Source organism: Blennius ocellaris (assembly GCF_963422515.1).
Source record: "Blennius ocellaris genome assembly, chromosome: 22".
NCBI classification, from domain to species: Eukaryota; Metazoa; Chordata; class Actinopteri; order Blenniiformes; family Blenniidae; genus Blennius; species Blennius ocellaris.
In genome coordinates, this window is record NC_137671.1 from 22261757 (window position 1) to 22283021 (window position 21265).

Below are 21265 nucleotides of genomic sequence, written 5' to 3' on the forward strand. Positions count from 1 at the left end.
CTCACCTTCTTGCACCTTCAGCTCCTCACCATTTTAGCCTTCAGCTCCTCACCTTTTTAGCCTTCAGCTCCTCACCTTCTTGAGCCTTCAGCTCCTCACTTTCTTGACCCTTCAGCTATTCACCTTTTTACCCTTCAGCTCCTCACCTTTTTACACTTCAGCTCCTCACCTTTTTACACTTCAGGTCCTCACCTTCTTGACCCTTCAGCTCCTCACCTTCTTGACCCTTCAGCTCCTCACCTTTTTAGCCTTCAGCTCCTCACCTTCTTGAGCCTTCAGCTCCTCACATTCTTGACCCATCAGCTCCTCACCTTTTTAGCCTTCAGCTCCTCACCTTTTTAGCCTTCAGCTCCTCACCTTTTTAGCCTTCAGCTCCTCACCTTTTTAGCCTTCAGCTCCTCACCTTTTTAGCCTTCAGCTCCTCACCTTTTTAGCCTTCATCTCCTCACCTTTTTAGCCTTCAGCTCCTCACCTTCTTGAACCTTCAGCTCCTCACCTTTTTACCCTTCATCTCCTCACCTTTTTACACTTCAGCTCCTCACCTTTTTACACTTCAGCTCCTCACCTTTTTACACTTCAGCTCCTCACCTTTTTACACTTCAGCTCCTCACCTTCTTGACCCTTCAGCTCCTCACCTTCTTGACCCTTCAGCTCCTCACCTTCTTGAGCCTTCAGCTCCTCACCTTCTTGAGCCTTCAGCTCCTCACCTACTTGAGCCTTCAGCTCCTCAACTTCTTGCGCCTTCAGCTCCTCACCTTCTTGAGCCTTCAGCTCCTCACCTTTTTAGCCTTCAGCTCCTCACCTTCTTGAGCCTTCAGCTCCTCACCTTCTTGACACTACAGCTCCTCACCTTCTTGAGCCTTCAGCTCCTCACCTTCTTGAGACTTCAGCTCCTCACCTTCTTGAGCCTTCAGCTCCTCACCTTCTTGCGCCTTCAGTTCCTCACCTTCTTGCGCCTTCAGCTCCTCACCATTTTAGCCTTCAGCTCCTCACCTTCTTGAGCCTTCTGCTCCTCACCTTTTTAGCCTTCAGCTCCTTACCTTCTTGAGCCTTCAGCTCCTCACCTTTTTAGCCTTCAGCTCCTCACCTTCTTGCACCTTCAGTTCCTCACCATTTTAGCCTTCAGCTCCTCACCTTTTTAGTATTCAACTCCTCACCTTCTTGACCCTTCAGCTCCTCACCTTCTTGAGCCTTCAGCTCCTCACCTTCTTGACCCTTCAGCTCCTCACTTTCTTGAGCCTTCAGCTCCTCACCTTTTTACCCTTCAGCTCCTCACCTTTTTACCCTTCAGCTCCTCACCTTTTTACACTTCAGCTCCTCACCTTTTTACACTTCAGCTCCTCACCTTCTTGACCCTTCAGCTCCTCACCTTCTTGACCCTTCAGCTCCTCACCTTCTTGAGCCTTCAGCTCCTCACCTTCTTGAGCCTTCAGCTCCTCACCTTCTTGACCCTTCAGCTCCTCACCTTCTTGACCCATCAGCTCCTCACCATTTTAGCCTTCAGCTCCTCACCTACTTGAGCCTTCAGCTCCTCAACTTCTTGCGCCTTCAGCTCCTCACCTTTTTAGCCTTCAGCTCCTCACCTTTTTAGCCTTCAGCTCCTCACCTACTTGAGCCTTCAGCTCCTCAACTTTTTGCGCATTCAGCTCCTCACCTTCTTGAGCCTTCAGCTCCTCACCTTCTTGAGCCTTCAGCTCCTCAACTTTTTAGCCTTCAGCTCCTCACCTTCTTGACCCTACAGCTCCTCACCTTCTTGAGCCTTCAGCTCCTCACCTTCTTGACCCATCAGCTCCTCACCTTCTTGAGCCATCAGCTCCTCACCTTCTTGAGCCATCAGCTCCCCACCTTCTTGAGCCTTCAGCTCCTCACCTTTTTAGCCTTCAGCTCCTCACCTTCTTGCACCTTCAGCTCCTCACCATTTTAGCCTTCAGCTCCTCACCTTTTTAGCCTTCAGCTCCTCACCTTCTTGAGCCATCAGCTCCTCACCTTCTTGAGCCATCAGCTCCTCACCTTCTTGAGCCATCAGCTCCTCACCTTCTTGAGCCTTAAGCTCCTCACCTTCTTGACCCTTCAGCTCCTCACCTTTTTACCCTTCAGCTCCTCACCTATTTACACTTCAGCTCCTGACCTTCTTGACCCTTCAGCTCCTCACCTTCTTGAGCCTTCAGCTCCTCACCTTCTTGAGCCTTCAGCTCCTCACCTTCTTGAGCCTTCAGCTCCTCACCTTCTTGAGCCTTCAGCTCCTCACCTTCTTGAGCCTTCAGCTCCTCACCTTTTTAGCCTTCAGCTCCTCACATTCTTGACCCATCAGCTCCTCACCTTTTTAGCCTTCAGCTCCTCACCTTTTTAGCCTTCAGCTCCTCACCTTTTTAGCCTTCAGCTCCTCACCTTTTTAGCCTTCAGCTCCTCACCTTTTTAGCCTTCAGCTCCTCACCTTTTTACCCTTCAGCTCCTCACCTTTTTACACTTCAGCTCCTCACCTTTTTACACTTCAGCTCCTCACCTTCTTGACCCTTCAGCTCCTCACCTTCTTGACCCTTCAGCTCCTCACCTTCTTGACCCTTCAGCTCCTCACCTTCTTGACCCTTCAGCTCCTCACCTTCTTGACCCTTCAGCTCCTCACCTTCTTGACCCTTCAGCTCCTCACCTTCTTGACCCATCAGCTCCTCACCATTTTAGCCTTCAGCTCCTCACCTACTTGAGCCTTCAGCTCCTCAACTTCTTGCGCCTTCAGCTCCTCACCTTTTTAGCCTTCAGCTCCTCACCTTTTTAGCCTTCAGCTCCTCACCTTCTTGACCCTTCAGCTCCTCACCTTTTTAGCCTTCAGCTCCTCACCTTCTTGACCCTTCAGCTCCTCACCTTTTTACCCTTCAGCTCCTCACCTTTTTACACTTCAGCTCCTCACCTTCTTGAGCCATCAGCTCCTCACCTTCTTGAGCCTTAAGCTCCTCACCTTTTTAGCCTTCAGCTCCTCACCTTCTTGACCCTTCAGCTCCTCACCTTTTTACCCTTCAGCTCCTCACCTATTTACACTTCAGCTCCTGACCTTCTTGACCCTTCAGCTCCTCACCTTCTTGAGCCTTCAGCTCCTCACCTTCTTGAGCCTTCAGCTCCTCACCTTCTTGAGCCTTCAGCTCCTCACCTTCTTGAGCCTTCAGCTCCTCACCTTCTTGAGCCTTCAGCTCCTCACCTTTTTAGCCTTCAGCTCCTCACATTCTTGACCCATCAGCTCCTCACCTTTTTAGCCTTCAGCTCCTCACCTTTTTAGCCTTCAGCTCCTCACCTTTTTAGCCTTCAGCTCCTCACCTTTTTAGCCTTCAGCTCCTCACCTTTTTAGCCTTCAGCTCCTCACCTTTTTACCCTTCAGCTCCTCACCTTTTTACACTTCAGCTCCTCACCTTTTTACACTTCAGCTCCTCACCTTCTTGACCCTTCAGCTCCTCACCTTCTTGACCCTTCAGCTCCTCACCTTCTTGACCCTTCAGCTCCTCACCTTCTTGACCCTTCAGCTCCTCACCTTCTTGACCCTTCAGCTCCTCACCTTCTTGACCCTTCAGCTCCTCACCTTCTTGACCCATTAGCTCCTCACCATTTTAGCCTTCAGCTCCTCACCTACTTGAGCCTTCAGCTCCTCAACTTCTTGCGCCTTCAGCTCCTCACCTTTTTAGCCTTCAGCTCCTCACCTTTTTAGCCTTCAGCTCCTCACCTTCTTGACCCTTCAGCTCCTCACCTTTTTAGCCTTCAGCTCCTCACCTTCTTGACCCTTCAGCTCCTCACCTTTTTACCCTTCAGCTCCTCACCTTTTTACACTTCAGCTCCTCACCTTCTTGAGCCTTCAGCTCCTCACCTTCTTGAGCCTTCAGCTCCTCACCTTCTTGAGCCTTCAGCTCCTCACCTTCTTGACCCTTCAGCTCCTCACCTTCTTGACCCATCAGCTCCTCACCATTTTAGCCTTCAGCTCCTCACCTACTTGAGCCTTCAGCTCCTCAACTTCTTGCGCCTTCAGCTCCTCACCTTTTTAGCCTTCAGCTCCTCACCTTTTTAGCCTTCAGCTCCTCACCTTTTTAGCCTTCAGCTCCTCACCTTTTTAGCCTTCAGCTCCTCACCTTCTTGAACCTTCAGCTCCTCACCTTTTTACCCTTCAGCTCCTCACCTTTTTACACTTCAGCTCCTCACCTTTTTACACTTCAGCTCCTCACCTTCTTGACCCTTCAGCTCCTCACCTTCTTGACCCTTCAGCTCCTCACCTTCTTGAGCCTTCTGCTCCTCACCTTTTTAGCCTTCAGCTCCTTACCTTCTTGAGCCTTCAGCTCCTCACCTTTTTAGCCTTCAGCTCCTCACCTTCTTGCACCTTCAGTTCCTCACCATTTTAGCCTTCAGCTCCTCACCTTTTTAGTATTCAACTCCTCACCTTCTTGACCCTTAAGCTCCTCACCTTCTTGAGCCTTCAGCTCCTCACCTTCTTGACCCTTCAGCTCCTCACTTTCTTGAGCCTTCAGCTCCTCACCTTTTTACCCTTCAGCTCCTCACCTTTTTACCCTTCAGCTCCTCACCTTTTTACACTTCAGCTCCTCACCTTTTTACACTTCAGCTCCTCACCTTCTTGACCCTTCAGCTCCTCACCTTCTTGACCCTTCAGCTCCTCACCTTCTTGAGCCTTCAGCTCCTCACCTTCTTGAGCCTTCAGCTCCTCACCTTCTTGACCCATCAGCTCCTCACCATTTTAGCCTTCAGCTCCTCACCTACTTGAGCCTTCAGCTCCTCAACTTCTTGCGCCTTCAGCGCCTCACCTTTTTAGCCTTCAGCTCCTCACCTTTTTAGCCTTCAGCTCCTCACCTTCTTGAGCCATCAGCTCCTCACCTTTTTAGCTTTCAGCTCCTCACCTTCTTGAGCCATCAGCTCCTCACCTTTTTAGCCTTCAGCTCCTCACCTTTTTAGCCTTCAGCTCCTCACCTTTTTAGCCTTCAGCTCCTCACCTTCTGAGCCTTCAGCTCCTCACCTTTTTAGCCTTCAGCTCCTCACCTTCTTGAGCCTTCAGCTCCTCACCTTTTTAGCCTTCAGCTCCTCACCCTCTTGAGCCTTCAGCTCCTCATCTTTTTAGCCTTCAGCTCCTCACCTTCTTGAGCCTTATGCTCCTAACCTTCTTTAGCCTTCTGCTCCTCACCATTTTAGCCTTCAGCTCCTCACCATTTTAGCCTTCAGCTCCTCACCTTCTTGACCCATCAGCTCCTCACATTCTTGAGCCTTCAGCTCCTCACCTTCTTGAGCCTTCAGCTCCTCACCTTCTTGAGCCTTCAGCTCCTCACCTTCTTGAGCCTTCAGCTCCTCACCTTTTTAGCCTTCAGCTCCTCACCTTTTTAGCCTTCAGCTCCTCACCTTCTTGAGCCTTCAGCTCCTCACCTTCTTGAGCCTTCAGCTCCTCACCTTTTTAGCCTTCAGCTCCTCACCTTCTTGAGCCTTCAGCTCCTCACCTTCTTGAGCCTTCAGCTCCTCACCTTTTTAGCCTTCAGCTCCTCACCTTCTTGACCCTACAGCTCCTCACCTTCTTGAGCCTTCAGCTCCTCACCTTCTTGCGCCTTCAGCTCCTCACCATTTTAGCCTTCAGCTCCTCACCATTTTAGCCTTCAGCTCCTCACCTTCTTGAGCCTTCAGCTCCTCACCTTCTTGACCCTTCAGCTCCTCACCTTCTTGAGCCATCAGCTCCTCACCTTTTTAGCCTTCAGCTCCTCACCTTTTTAGCCTTCAGCTCCTCACCTTTTTAGCCTTCAGCTCCTCACCTTTTTAGCCTTCAGCTCCTCACCTTTTTAGCCTTCATCTCCTCACCTTTTTAGCCTTCAGCTCCTCACCTTTTTAGCCTTCAGCTCCTCACCTTTTTAGCCTTCAGCTCCTCACCTTCTTGAACCTTCAGCTCCTCACCTTTTTAGCCTTCAGCTCCTCACCTTTTTAGCCTTCAGCTCCTCACCTTCTTGAGCCTTCAGCTCCTCACCTTCTTGAGCCTTCAGCTCCTCACCTTCTTGAGCCTTCAGCTCCTCACCTTCTTGAGCCTTCAGCTCCTCACCTTCTTGAGCCTTCAGCTCCTCACCGTTTTACCCTTCAGCTCCTCACCGTTTTACCCTTCAGCTCCTCACCTTTTTACACTTCAGCTCCTCACCTTTTTACACTTCAGCTCCTCACCTTCTTGAGCCTTCAGCTCCTCACCTTCTTGAGCCTTCAGCTCCTCACCTTCTTGAGCCTTCAGCTCCTCACCTTCTTGACCCTTCAGCTCCTCACCTTCTTGAACCATCAGCTCCTCACCATTTTACCCTTCAGCTCCTCACCTTTTTACACTTCAGCTCCTCACCTTCTTGAGCCTTCAGCTCCTCACCTTCTTGAGCCTTCAGCTCCTCACCTTCTTGAGCCTTCAGCTCCTCACCTTCTTGAGCCTTCAGCTCCTCACCTTTTTAGCCTTCAGCTCCTCACATTCTTGACCCATCAGCTCCTCACCATTTTAGCCTTCAGCTCCTCACCTTTTTAGCCTTCAGCTCCTCACCTTCTTGAGCCTTCAGCTCCTCACCTTCTGAGCCTTCAGCTCCTCACCTTTTTAGCCTTCAGCTCCTCACCTTTTTAGCCTTCAGCTCCTCACCTTCTTGAGCCTTCAGCTCCTCACCCTTTTAGCCTTCAGCTCCTCACCTTCTTGAGCCTTCAGCTCCTCACCTTCTTGAGCCTTCAGCTCCTCACCTTTTTAGCCTTCAGCTCCTTACCTTCTTGAGCCTTCAGCTCCTCACCTTTTTAGCCTTCAGCTCCTCACCTTCTTGCACCTTCAGTTCCTCACCATTTTAGCCTTCAGCTCCTCACCTTTTTAGTATTCAACTCCTCACCTTCTTGACCCTTCAGTTCCTCACCTTCTTGAGCCTTCAGCTCCTCACCTTCTTGACCCTTCAGCTCCTCACTTTCTTGACCCTTCAGCTCCTCACTTTCTTGACCCTTCAGCTCCTCACCTTTTTACCCTTCAGCTCCTCACCTTTTTATCCTTCAGCTCCTCACCTTTTTACACTTCAGCTCCTCACCTTCTTGACCCTTCAGCTCCTCACCTTCTTGAGCCTTCAGCTCCTCACCTTCTTGAGCCTTCAGCTCCTCACCTTCTTGACCCTTCAGCTCCTCACCTTCTTGACCCATCAGCTCCTCACCATTTTAGCCTTCAGCTCCTCACCTACTTGAGCCTTCAGCTCCTCAACTTCTTGCGCCTTCAGCTCCTCACCTTTTTAGCCTTCAGCTCCTCACCTTTTTAGCCTTCAGCTCCTCACCTTTTTAGCCTTCAGCTCCTCACCTTTTTAGCCTTCAGCTCCTCACCTTCTTGAACCTTCAGCTCCTCACCTTTTTACCCTTCAGCTCCTCACCTTTTTACACTTCAGCTCCTCACCTTTTTACACTTCAGCTCCTCACCTTCTTGACCCTTCAGCTCCTCACCTTCTTGACCCTTCAGCTCCTCACCTTCTTGAGCCTTCTGCTCCTCACCTTTTTAGCCTTCAGCTCCTTACCTTCTTGAGCCTTCAGCTCCTCACCTTTTTAGCCTTCAGCTCCTCACCTTCTTGCACCTTCAGTTCCTCACCATTTTAGCCTTCAGCTCCTCACCTTTTTAGTATTCAACTCCTCACCTTCTTGACCCTTAAGCTCCTCACCTTCTTGAGCCTTCAGCTCCTCACCTTCTTGACCCTTCAGCTCCTCACCTTCTTGCGCCTTCAGTTCCTCACCTTCTTGCGCCTTCAGCTCCTCACCTTCTTGAGCCTTCAGCTCCTCACCTTTTTAGCCTTCAGCTCCTCACCTTTTTAGCCTTCAGCTCCTCACCTTCTTGAGCCATCAGCTCCCCACCTTCTTGCACCTTCAGCTCCTCACCATTTTAGCCTTCAGCTCCTCACCTTTTTAGCCTTCAGCTCCTCACCTTCTTGAGCCTTCAGCTCCTCACCTTCTTGAGCCTTCAGCTCCTCACCTTCTTGACCCTTCAGCTCCTCACCATTTTAGCCTTCAGCTCCTCACCTTTTTAGCCTTCAGCTCCTCACCTTCTTGAACCTTCAGCTCCTCACCTTCTTGAGCCTTCAGCTCCTCACCATTTTAGCCTTCAGCTCCTCACCTTTTTAGCCTTCAGCTCCTCACCTTCTTGCACCTTCAGCTCCTCACCATTTTAGCCTTCAGCTCCTCACCTTTTTAGCCTTCAGCTCCTCACCTTCTTGACCCTTCAGCTCCTCACCATTTTAGCCTTCAGCTCCTCACCATTTTAGCCTTCAGCTCCTCACCTTTTTAGCCTTCAGCTCCTCACCTTCTTGAACCTTCAGCTCCTCACCTTTTTACACTTCAGCTCCTCACCTTCTTGAGCCTTCAGCTCCTCACCTTTTTGAGCCTTCAGCTCCTCACCTTTTTGAGCCTTCAGCTCCTCACCTTCTTGAGCCTTCAGCTCCTCACCTTTTTGAGCCTTCAGCTCCTCACCTTCTTGAGCCTTCAGCTCCTCACCTTTTTAGCCTTCAGCTCCCCACCTTCTTGAGCCTTCAGCTCCTCACCTTCTTGACACTACAGCTCCTCACCTTCTTGAGCCTTCAGCTCCTCACCTTCTTGAGCCTTCAGCTCCTCACCTTCTTGAGCCTTCAGCTCCTCACCTTCTTGCGCCTTCAGTTCCTCACCTTCTTGCGCCTTCAGCTCCTCACCTTTTTGAGCCTTCAGCTCCTCACCTTCTTGAGCCTTCAGCTCCTCACCTTTTTGAGCCTTCAGCTCCTCACCTTCTTGAGCCTTCAGCTCCTCACCTTCTTGAGCCTTCAGCTCCTCACCTTCTTGAGCCTTCAGCTCATCACCTTCTTGAGCCTTCAGCTCGTCACCTTTTTAGCCTTCAGCTCCTCACCTTCTTGAGCCTTCAGCTCCTCACCTTTTTAGCCTTCAGCTCCTCACCTTCTTGAGCCTTCAGCTCCTCACCTTCTTGACCAATTAGCTCCTCACCTTCTTGAGCCTTCAGCTCCTCACCTTTTTAGCCTTCAGCTCCCCACCTTCTTGAGCCTTCAGCTCCTCACCTTCTTGACACTACAGCTCCTCACCTTCTTGAGCCTTCAGCTCCTCACCTTCTTGAGCCTTCAGCTCCTCACCTTCTTGAGCCTTCAGCTCCTCACCTTCTTGCGCCTTCAGTTCCTCACCTTCTTGCGCCTTCAGCTCCTCACCTTCTTGAGCCTTCAGCTCCTCACCTTTTTAGCCTTCAGCTCCTCACCTTTTTAGCCTTCAGCTCCTCACCTTCTTGAGCCATCAGCTCCCCACCTTCTTGCACCTTCAGCTCCTCACCATTTTAGCCTTCAGCTCCTCACCTTTTTAGCCTTCAGCTCCTCACTTTCTTGACCCTTCAGCTATTCACCTTTTTACCCTTCAGCTCCTCACCTTTTTACACTTCAGCTCCTCACCTTTTTACACTTCAGGTCCTCACCTTCTTGACCCTTCAGCTCCTCACCTTCTTGACCCTTCAGCTCCTCACCTTTTTAGCCTTCAGCTCCTCACCTTCTTGAGCCTTCAGCTCCTCACATTCTTGACCCATCAGCTCCTCACCTTTTTAGCCTTCAGCTCCTCACCTTTTTAGCCTTCAGCTCCTCACCTTTTTAGCCTTCAGCTCCTCACCTTTTTAGCCTTCAGCTCCTCACCTTTTTAGCCTTCAGCTCCTCACCTTTTTAGCCTTCATCTCCTCACCTTTTTAGCCTTCAGCTCCTCACCTTCTTGAACCTTCAGCTCCTCACCTTTTTACCCTTCATCTCCTCACCTTTTTACACTTCAGCTCCTCACCTTTTTACACTTCAGCTCCTCACCTTTTTACACTTCAGCTCCTCACCTTTTTACACTTCAGCTCCTCACCTTCTTGACCCTTCAGCTCCTCACCTTCTTGACCCTTCAGCTCCTCACCTTCTTGAGCCTTCAGCTCCTCACCTTCTTGAGCCTTCAGCTCCTCACCTACTTGAGCCTTCAGCTCCTCAACTTCTTGCGCCTTCAGCTCCTCACCTTCTTGAGCCTTCAGCTCCTCACCTTTTTAGCCTTCAGCTCCTCACCTTCTTGAGCCTTCAGCTCCTCACCTTCTTGACACTACAGCTCCTCACCTTCTTGAGCCTTCAGCTCCTCACCTTCTTGAGACTTCAGCTCCTCACCTTCTTGAGCCTTCAGCTCCTCACCTTCTTGCGCCTTCAGTTCCTCACCTTCTTGCGCCTTCAGCTCCTCACCATTTTAGCCTTCAGCTCCTCACCTTCTTGAGCCTTCTGCTCCTCACCTTTTTAGCCTTCAGCTCCTTACCTTCTTGAGCCTTCAGCTCCTCACCTTTTTAGCCTTCAGCTCCTCACCTTCTTGCACCTTCAGTTCCTCACCATTTTAGCCTTCAGCTCCTCACCTTTTTAGTATTCAACTCCTCACCTTCTTGACCCTTCAGCTCCTCACCTTCTTGAGCCTTCAGCTCCTCACCTTCTTGACCCTTCAGCTCCTCACTTTCTTGAGCCTTCAGCTCCTCACCTTTTTACCCTTCAGCTCCTCACCTTTTTACCCTTCAGCTCCTCACCTTTTTACACTTCAGCTCCTCACCTTTTTACACTTCAGCTCCTCACCTTCTTGACCCTTCAGCTCCTCACCTTCTTGACCCTTCAGCTCCTCACCTTCTTGAGCCTTCAGCTCCTCACCTTCTTGAGCCTTCAGCTCCTCACCTTCTTGACCCTTCAGCTCCTCACCTTCTTGACCCATCAGCTCCTCACCATTTTAGCCTTCAGCTCCTCACCTACTTGAGCCTTCAGCTCCTCAACTTCTTGCGCCTTCAGCTCCTCACCTTTTTAGCCTTCAGCTCCTCACCTTTTTAGCCTTCAGCTCCTCACCTACTTGAGCCTTCAGCTCCTCACCTACTTGAGCCTTCAGCTCCTCAACTTTTTGCGCATTCAGCTCCTCACCTTCTTGAGCCTTCAGCTCCTCACCTTCTTGAGCCTTCAGCTCCTCAACTTTTTAGCCTTCAGCTCCTCACCTTCTTGACCCTACAGCTCCTCACCTTCTTGAGCCTTCAGCTCCTCACCTTCTTGACCCATCAGCTCCTCACCTTCTTGAGCCATCAGCTCCTCACCTTTTTAGCCTTCAGCTCTTTACCTTCTTGAGCCTTCAGCTCCTCACCTTCTTGAGCCATCAGCTCCCCACCTTCTTGAGCCTTCAGCTCCTCACCTTTTTAGCCTTCAGCTCCTCACCTTCTTGCACCTTCAGCTCCTCACCATTTTAGCCTTCAGCTCCTCACCTTTTTAGCCTTCAGCTCCTCACCTTCTTGAGCCATCAGCTCCTCACCTTCTTGAGCCATCAGCTCCTCACCTTCTTGAGCCTTCAGCTCCTCACCTTCTTGACCCATCAGCTCCTCACCTTCTTGAGCCATCAGCTCCTCACCTTTTTAGCCTTCAGCTCTTTACCTTCTTGAGCCTTCAGCTCCTCACCTTCTTGAGCCATCAGCTCCCCACCTTCTTGAGCCTTCAGCTCCTCACCTTTTTAGCCTTCAGCTCCTCACCTTCTTGCACCTTCAGCTCCTCACCATTTTAGCCTTCAGCTCCTCACCTTTTTAGCCTTCAGCTCCTCACCTTCTTGAGCCATCAGCTCCTCACCTTCTTGAGCCATCAGCTCCTCACCTTCTTGAGCCTTAAGCTCCTCACCTTTTTAGCCTTCAGCTCCTCACCTTCTTGACCCTTCAGCTCCTCACCTTTTTACCCTTCAGCTCCTCACCTATTTACACTTCAGCTCCTGACCTTCTTGACCCTTCAGCTCCTCACCTTCTTGAGCCTTCAGCTCCTCACCTTCTTGAGCCTTCAGCTCCTCACCTTCTTGAGCCTTCAGCTCCTCACCTTCTTGAGCCTTCAGCTCCTCACCTTCTTGAGCCTTCAGCTCCTCACCTTTTTAGCCTTCAGCTCCTCACATTCTTGACCCATCAGCTCCTCACCTTTTTAGCCTTCAGCTCCTCACCTTTTTAGCCTTCAGCTCCTCACCTTTTTAGCCTTCAGCTCCTCACCTTTTTAGCCTTCAGCTCCTCACCTTTTTACCCTTCAGCTCCTCACCTTTTTACACTTCAGCTCCTCACCTTTTTACACTTCAGCTCCTCACCTTCTTGACCCTTCAGCTCCTCACCTTCTTGACCCTTCAGCTCCTCACCTTCTTGACCCTTCAGCTCCTCACCTTCTTGACCCTTCAGCTCCTCACCTTCTTGACCCTTCAGCTCCTCACCTTCTTGACCCTTCAGCTCCTCACCTTCTTGACCCATCAGCTCCTCACCATTTTAGCCTTCAGCTCCTCACCTACTTGAGCCTTCAGCTCCTCAACTTCTTGCGCCTTCAGCTCCTCACCTTTTTAGCCTTCAGCTCCTCACCTTTTTAGCCTTCAGCTCCTCACCTTCTTGACCCTTCAGCTCCTCACCTTTTTAGCCTTCAGCTCCTCACCTTCTTGACCCTTCAGCTCCTCACCTTTTTACCCTTCAGCTCCTCACCTTTTTACACTTCAGCTCCTCACCTTCTTGAGCCTTCAGCTCCTCACCTTCTTGAGCCTTCAGCTCCTCACCTTCTTGAGCCTTCAGCTCCTCACCTTCTTGAGCCTTCAGCTCCTCACCTTCTTGAGCCTTCAGCTCCTCACCTTTTTAGCCTTCAGCTCCTCACATTCTTGACCCATCAGCTCCTCACCATTTTAGCCTTCAGCTCCTCACCTTTTTAGCCTTCAGCTCCTCACCTTCTTGAGCCTTCAGCTCCTCACCTTCTTGAGCCTTCAGCTCCTCACCTTCTGAGCCTTCAGCTCCTCACCTTTTTAGCCTTCAGCTCCTCACCTTTTTAGCCTTCAGCTCCTCACCTTCTTGAGCCTTCAGCTCCTCACCTTTTTAGCCTTCAGCTCCTCACCTTCTTGAGCCTTCAGCTCCTCACCTTCTTGAGCCTTCAGCTCCTCACCTTTTTAGCCTTCAGCTCCTTACCTTCTTGAGCCTTCAGCTCCTCACCTTTTTAGCCTTCAGCTCCTCACCTTCTTGCACCTTCAGTTCCTCACCATTTTAGCCTTCAGCTCCTCACCTTTTTAGTATTCAACTCCTCACCTTCTTGACCCTTCAGTTCCTCACCTTCTTGAGCCTTCAGCTCCTCACCTTCTTGACCCTTCAGCTCCTCACTTTCTTGACCCTTCAGCTCCTCACTTTCTTGACCCTTCAGCTCCTCACCTTTTTACCCTTCAGCTCCTCACCTTTTTATCCTTCAGCTCCTCACCTTTTTACACTTCAGCTCCTCACCTTCTTGACCCTTCAGCTCCTCACCTTCTTGAGCCTTCAGCTCCTCACCTTCTTGAGCCTTCAGCTCCTCACCTTCTTGACCCTTCAGCTCCTCACCTTCTTGACCCATCAGCTCCTCACCATTTTAGCCTTCAGCTCCTCACCTACTTGAGCCTTCAGCTCCTCAACTTCTTGCGCCTTCAGCTCCTCACCTTTTTAGCCTTCAGCTCCTCACCTTTTTAGCCTTCAGCTCCTCACCTTTTTAGCCTTCAGCTCCTCACCTTTTTAGCCTTCAGCTCCTCACCTTTTTAGCCTTCAGCTCCTCACCTTCTTGAGCCATCAGCTCCTCACCTTCTTGAGCCATCAGCTCCTCACCTTCTTGAGCCTTCAGCTCCTCACCTTCTTGAGACTTCAGCTCCTCACCTTCTTGAGCCTTCAGCTCCTCACCTTCTTGCGCCTTCAGTTCCTCACCTTCTTGCGCCTTCAGCTCCTCACCATTTTAGCCTTCAGCTCCTCACCTTCTTGAGCCTTCTGCTCCTCACCTTTTTAGCCTTCAGCTCCTTACCTTCTTGAGCCTTCAGCTCCTCACCTTTTTAGCCTTCAGCTCCTCACCTTCTTGCACCTTCAGTTCCTCACCATTTTAGCCTTCAGCTCCTCACCTTTTTAGTATTCAACTCCTCACCTTCTTGACCCTTCAGCTCCTCACCTTCTTGAGCCTTCAGCTCCTCACCTTCTTGACCCTTCAGCTCCTCACTTTCTTGAGCCTTCAGCTCCTCACCTTTTTACCCTTCAGCTCCTCACCTTTTTACCCTTCAGCTCCTCACCTTTTTACACTTCAGCTCCTCACCTTTTTACACTTCAGCTCCTCACCTTCTTGACCCTTCAGCTCCTCACCTTCTTGACCCTTCAGCTCCTCACCTTCTTGAGCCTTCAGCTCCTCACCTTCTTGAGCCTTCAGCTCCTCACCTTCTTGACCCTTCAGCTCCTCACCTTCTTGACCCATCAGCTCCTCACCATTTTAGCCTTCAGCTCCTCACCTACTTGAGCCTTCAGCTCCTCAACTTCTTGCGCCTTCAGCTCCTCACCTTTTTAGCCTTCAGCTCCTCACCTTTTTAGCCTTCAGCTCCTCACCTACTTGAGCCTTCAGCTCCTCAACTTTTTGCGCATTCAGCTCCTCACCTTCTTGAGCCTTCAGCTCCTCACCTTCTTGAGCCTTCAGCTCCTCAACTTTTTAGCCTTCAGCTCCTCACCTTCTTGAGCCTTCAGCTCCTCACCTTTTTAGCCTTCAGCTCCTCACCTTCTTGCACCTTCAGCTCCTCACCATTTTAGCCTTCAGCTCCTCACCTTTTTAGCCTTCAGCTCCTCACCTTCTTGAGCCATCAGCTCCTCACCTTCTTGAGCCATCAGCTCCTCACCTTCTTGAGCCTTAAGCTCCTCACCTTTTTAGCCTTCAGCTCCTCACCTTCTTGACCCTTCAGCTCCTCACCTTTTTACCCTTCAGCTCCTCACCTATTTACACTTCAGCTCCTGACCTTCTTGACCCTTCAGCTCCTCACCTTCTTGAGCCTTCAGCTCCTCACCTTCTTGAGCCTTCAGCTCCTCACCTTCTTGAGCCTTCAGCTCCTCACCTTCTTGAGCCTTCAGCTCCTCACCTTCTTGAGCCTTCAGCTCCTCACCTTTTTAGCCTTCAGCTCCTCACATTCTTGACCCATCAGCTCCTCACCTTTTTAGCCTTCAGCTCCTCACCTTTTTAGCCTTCAGCTCCTCACCTTTTTAGCCTTCAGCTCCTCACCTTTTTAGCCTTCAGCTCCTCACCTTTTTACCCTTCAGCTCCTCACCTTTTTACACTTCAGCTCCTCACCTTTTTACACTTCAGCTCCTCACCTTCTTGACCCTTCAGCTCCTCAACTTCTTGCGCCTTCAGCTCCTCACCTTTTTAGCCTTCAGCTCCTCACCTTTTTAGCCTTCAGCTCCTCACCTTCTTGACCCTTCAGCTCCTCACCTTTTTAGCCTTCAGCTCCTCACCTTCTTGACCCTTCAGCTCCTCACCTTTTTACCCTTCAGCTCCTCACCTTTTTACACTTCAGCTCCTCACCTTCTTGAGCCTTCAGCTCCTCACCTTCTTGAGCCTTCAGCTCCTCACCTTCTTGAGCCTTCAGCTCCTCACCTTCTTGAGCCTTCAGCTCCTCACCTTCTTGAGCCTTCAGCTCCTCACCTTTTTAGCCTTCAGCTCCTCACATTCTTGACCCATCAGCTCCTCACCATTTTAGCCTTCAGCTCCTCACCTTTTTAGCCTTCAGCTCCTCACCTTCTTGAGCCTTCAGCTCCTCACCTTCTTGAGCCTTCAGCTCCTCACCTTCTGAGCCTTCAGCTCCTCACCTTTTTAGCCTTCAGCTCCTCACCTTTTTAGCCTTCAGCTCCTCACCTTCTTGAGCCTTCAGCTCCTCACCTTTTTAGCCTTCAGCTCCTCACCTTCTTGAGCCTTCAGCTCCTCACCTTCTTGAGCCTTCAGCTCCTCACCTTTTTAGCCTTCAGCTCCTTACCTTCTTGAGCCTTCAGCTCCTCACCTTTTTAGCCTTCAGCTCCTCACCTTCTTGCACCTTCAGTTCCTCACCATTTTAGCCTTCAGCTCCTCACCTTTTTAGTATTCAACTCCTCACCTTCTTGACCCTTCAGTTCCTCACCTTCTTGAGCCTTCAGCTCCTCACCTTCTTGACCCTTCAGCTCCTCACTTTCTTGACCCTTCAGCTCCTCACTTTCTTGACCCTTCAGCTCCTCACCTTTTTACCCTTCAGCTCCTCACCTTTTTATCCTTCAGCTCCTCACCTTTTTACACTTCAGCTCCTCACCTTCTTGACCCTTCAGCTCCTCACCTTCTTGAGCCTTCAGCTCCTCACCTTCTTGAGCCTTCAGCTCCTCACCTTCTTGACCCTTCAGCTCCTCACCTTCTTGACCCATCAGCTCCTCACCATTTTAGCCTTCAGCTCCTCACCTACTTGAGCCTTCAGCTCCTCAACTTCTTGCGCCTTCAGCTCCTCACCTTTTTAGCCTTCAGCTCCTCACCTTTTTAGCCTTCAGCTCCTCACCTTTTTAGCCTTCAGCTCCTCACCTTTTTAGCCTTCAGCTCCTCACCTTTTTAGCCTTCAGCTCCTCACCTTCTTGAGCCATCAGCTCCTCACCTTCTTGAGCCATCAGCTCCTCACCTTCTTGAGCCTTCAGCTCCTCACCTTCTTGAGACTTCAGCTCCTCACCTTCTTGAGCCTTCAGCTCCTCACCTTCTTGCGCCTTCAGTTCCTCACCTTCTTGCGCCTTCAGCTCCTCACCATTTTAGCCTTCAGCTCCTCACCTTCTTGAGCCTTCTGCTCCTCACCTTTTTAGCCTTCAGCTCCTTACCTTCTTGAGCCTTCAGCTCCTCACCTTTTTAGCCTTCAGCTCCTCACCTTCTTGCACCTTCAGTTCCTCACCATTTTAGCCTTCAGCTCCTCACCTTTTTAGTATTCAACTCCTCACCTTCTTGACCCTTCAGCTCCTCACCTTCTTGAGCCTTCAGCTCCTCACCTTCTTGACCCTTCAGCTCCTCACTTTCTTGAGCCTTCAGCTCCTCACCTTTTTACCCTTCAGCTCCTCACCTTTTTACCCTTCAGCTCCTCACCTTTTTACACTTCAGCTCCTCACCTTTTTACACTTCAGCTCCTCACCTTCTTGACCCTTCAGCTCCTCACCTTCTTGACCCTTCAGCTCCTCACCTTCTTGAGCCTTCAGCTCCTCACCTTCTTGAGCCTTCAGCTCCTCACCTTCTTGACCCTTCAGCTCCTCACCTTCTTGACCCATCAGCTCCTCACCATTTTAGCCTTCAGCTCCTCACCTACTTGAGCCTTCAGCTCCTCAACTTCTTGCGCCTTCAGCTCCTCACCTTTTTAGCCTTCAGCTCCTCACCTTTTTAGCCTTCAGCTCCTCACCTACTTGAGCCTTCAGCTCCTCAACTTTTTGCGCATTCAGCTCCTCACCTTCTTGAGCCTTCAGCTCCTCACCTTCTTGAGCCTTCAGCTCCTCAACTTTTTAGCCTTCAGCTCCTCACCTTCTTGACCCTACAGCTCCTCACCTTCTTGAGCCTTCAGCTCCTCACCTTCTTGACCCATCAGCTCCTCACCTTCTTGAGCCATCAGCTCCTCACCTTTTTAGCCTTCAGCTCTTTACCTTCTTGAGCCTTCAGCTCCTCACCTTCTTGAGCCATCAGCTCCCCACCTTCTTGAGCCTTCAGCTCCTCACCTTTTTAGCCTTCAGCTCCTCACCTTCTTGCACCTTCAGCTCCTCACCATTTTAGCCTTCAGCTCCTCACCTTTTTAGCCTTCAGCTCCTCACCTTCTTGAGCCATCAGCTCCTCACCTTCTTGAGCCATCAGCTCCTCACCTTCTTGAGCCTTCAGCTCCTCACCTTCTTGACCCATCAGCTCCTCACCTTCTTGAGCCATCAGCTCCTCACCTTTTTAGCCTTCAGCTCTTTACCTTCTTGAGCCTTCAGCTCCTCACCTTCTTGAGCCATCAGCTCCCCACCTTCTTGAGCCTTCAGCTCCTCACCTTTTTAGCCTTCAGCTCCTCACCTTCTTGCACCTTCAGCTCCTCACCATTTTAGCCTTCAGCTCCTCACCTTTTTAGCCTTCAGCTCCTCACCTTCTTGAGCCATCAGCTCCTCACCTTCTTGAGCCATCAGCTCCTCACCTTCTTGAGCCTTAAGCTCCTCACCTTTTTAGCCTTCAGCTCCTCACCTTCTTGACCCTTCAGCTCCTCACCTTTTTACCCTTCAGCTCCTCACCTATTTACACTTCAGCTCCTGACCTTCTTGACCCTTCAGCTCCTCACCTTCTTGAGCCTTCAGCTCCTCACCTTCTTGAGCCTTCAGCTCCTCACCTTCTTGAGCCTTCAGCTCCTCACCTTCTTGAGCCTTCAGCTCCTCACCTTCTTGAGCCTTCAGCTCCTCACCTTTTTAGCCTTCAGCTCCTCACATTCTTGACCCATCAGCTCCTCACCTTTTTAGCCTTCAGCTCCTCACCTTTTTAGCCTTCAGCTCCTCACCTTTTTAGCCTTCAGCTCCTCACCTTTTTAGCCTTCAGCTCCTCACCTTTTTACCCTTCAGCTCCTCACCTTTTTACACTTCAGCTCCTCACCTTTTTACACTTCAGCTCCTCACCTTCTTGACCCTTCAGCTCCTCACCTTCTTGACCCTTCAGCTCCTCACCTTCTTGACCCTTCAGCTCCTCACCTTCTTGACCCTTCAGCTCCTCACCTTCTTGACCCTTCAGCTCCTCACCTTCTTGACCCTTCAGCTCCTCACCTTCTTGACCCATCAGCTCCTCACCATTTTAGCCTTCAGCTCCTCACCTACTTGAGCCTTCAGCTCCTCAACTTCTTGCGCCTTCAGCTCCTCACCTTTTTAGCCTTCAGCTCCTCACCTTTTTAGCCTTCAGCTCCTCACCTTCTTGACCCTTCAGCTCCTCACCTTTTTAGCCTTCAGCTCCTCACCTTCTTGACCCTTCAGCTCCTCACCTTTTTACCCTTCAGCTCCTCACCTTTTTACACTTCAGCTCCTCACCTTCTTGAGCCTTCAGCTCCTCACCTTCTTGAGCCTTCAGCTCCTCACCTTCTTGAGCCTTCAGCTCCTCACCTTCTTGAGCCTTCAGCTCCTCACCTTCTTGAGCCTTCAGCTCCTCACCTTTTTAGCCTTCAGCTCCTCACATTCTTGACCCATCAGCTCCTCACCATTTTAGCCTTCAGCTCCTCACCTTTTTAGCCTTCAGCTCCTCACCTTCTTGAGCCTTCAGCTCCTCACCTTCTTGAGCCTTCAGCTCCTCACCTTCTGAGCCTTCAGCTCCTCACCTTTTTAGCCTTCAGCTCCTCACCTTTTTAGCCTTCAGCTCCTCACCTTCTTGAGCCTTCAGCTCCTCACCTTTTTAGCCTTCAGCTCCTCACCTTCTTGAGCCTTCAGCTCCTCACCTTCTTGAGCCTTCAGCTCCTCACCTTTTTAGCCTTCAGCTCCTTACCTTCTTGAGCCTTCAGCTCCTCACCTTTTTAGCCTTCAGCTCCTCACCTTCTTGCACCTTCAGTTCCTCACCATTTTAGCCTTCAGCTCCTCACCTTTTTAGTATTCAACTCCTCACCTTCTTGACCCTTCAGTTCCTCACCTTCTTGAGCCTTCAGCTCCTCACCTTCTTGACCCTTCAGCTCCTCACTTTCTTGACCCTTCAGCTCCTCACTTTCTTGACCCTTCAGCTCCTCACCTTTTTACCCTTCAGCTCCTCACCTTTTTATCCTTCAGCTCCTCACCTTTTTACACTTCAGCTCCTCACCTTCTTGACCCTTCAGCTCCTCACCTTCTTGAGCCTTCAGCTCCTCACCTTCTTGAGCCTTCAGCTCCTCACCTTCTTGACCCTTCAGCTCCTCACCTTCTTGACCCATCAGCTCCTCACCATTTTAGCCTTCAGCTCCTCACCTACTTGAGCCTTCAGCTCCTCAACTTCTTGCGCCTTCAGCTCCTCACCTTTTTAGCCTTCAGCTCCTCACCTTTTTAGCCTTCAGCTCCTCACCTTTTTAGCCTTCAGCTCCTCACCTTTTTAGCCTTCAGCTCCTCACCTTCTTGAACCTTCAGCTCCTCACCTTTTTACCCTTCAGCTCCTCACCTTTTTACACTTCAGCTCCTCACCTTTTTACACTTCAGCTCCTCACCTTCTTGACCCTTCAGCTCCTCACCTTCTTGACCCTTCAGCTCCTCACCTTCTTGAGCCTTCTGCTCCTCACCTTTTTAGCCTTCAGCTCCTTACCTTCTTGAGCCTTCAGCTCCTCACCTTTTTAGCCTTCAGCTCCTCACCTTCTTGCACCTTCAGTTCCTCACCATTTTAGCCTTCAGCTCCTCACCTTTTTAGTATTCAACTCCTCACCTTCTTGACCCTTAAGCTCCTCACCTTCTTGAGCCTTCAGCTCCTCACCTTCTTGACCCTTCAGCTCCTCACTTTCTTGAGCCTTCAGCTCCTCACCTTTTTACCCTTCAGCTCCTCACCTTTTTACCCTTCAGCTCCTCACCTTTTTACACTTCAGCTCCTCACCTTTTTACACTTCAGCTCCTCACCTTCTTGACCCTTCAGCTCCTCACCTTCTTGACCCTTCAGCTCCTCACCTTCTTGAGCCTTCAGCTCCTCACCTTCTTGAGCCTTCAGCTCCTCACCTTCTTGACCCATCAGCTCCTCACCATTTTAGCCTTCAGCTCCTCACCTACTTGAGCCTTCAGCTCCTCAACTTCTTGCGCCTTCAGCTCCTCACCTTTTTAGCCTTCAGCTCCTCACCTTTTTAGCCTTCAGCTCCTCACCTTCTTGAGCCATCAGCTCCTCACCTTTTTAGCTTTCAGCTCCTCACCTTCTTGAGCCATCAGCTCCTCACCTTTTTAGCCTTCAGCTCCTCACCTTTTTAGCCTTCAGCTCCTCACCTTCTGAGCCTTCAGCTCCTCACCTTTTTAGCCTTCAGCTCCTCACCTTCTTGAGCCTTCAGCTCCTCACCTTTTTAGCCTTCAGCTCCTCACCCTCTTGAGCCTTCAGCTCCTCATCTTTTTAGCCTTCAGCTCCTCACCTTCTTGAGCCTTCTGCTCCTAACCTTCTTTAGCCTTCTGCTCCTCACCATTTTAGCCTTCAGCTCCTCACCATTTTAGCCTTCAGCTCCTCACCTTCTTGACCCATCAGCTCCTCACATTCTTGAGCCTTCAGCTCCTCACCTTCTTGAGCCTTCAGCTCCTCACCTTCTTGAGCCTTCAGCTCCTCACCTTCTTGAGCCTTCAGCTCCTCACCTTTTTAGCCTTCAGCTCCTCACCTTTTTAGCCTTCAGCTCCTCACCTTCTTGAGCCTTCAGCTCCTCACCTTCTTGAGCCTTCAGCTCCTCACCTTTTTAGCCTTCAGCTCCTCACCTTCTTGAGCCTTCAGCTCCTCACCTTCTTGAGCCTTCAGCTCCTCACCTTTTTAGCCTTCAGCTCCTCACCTTCTTGACCCTACAG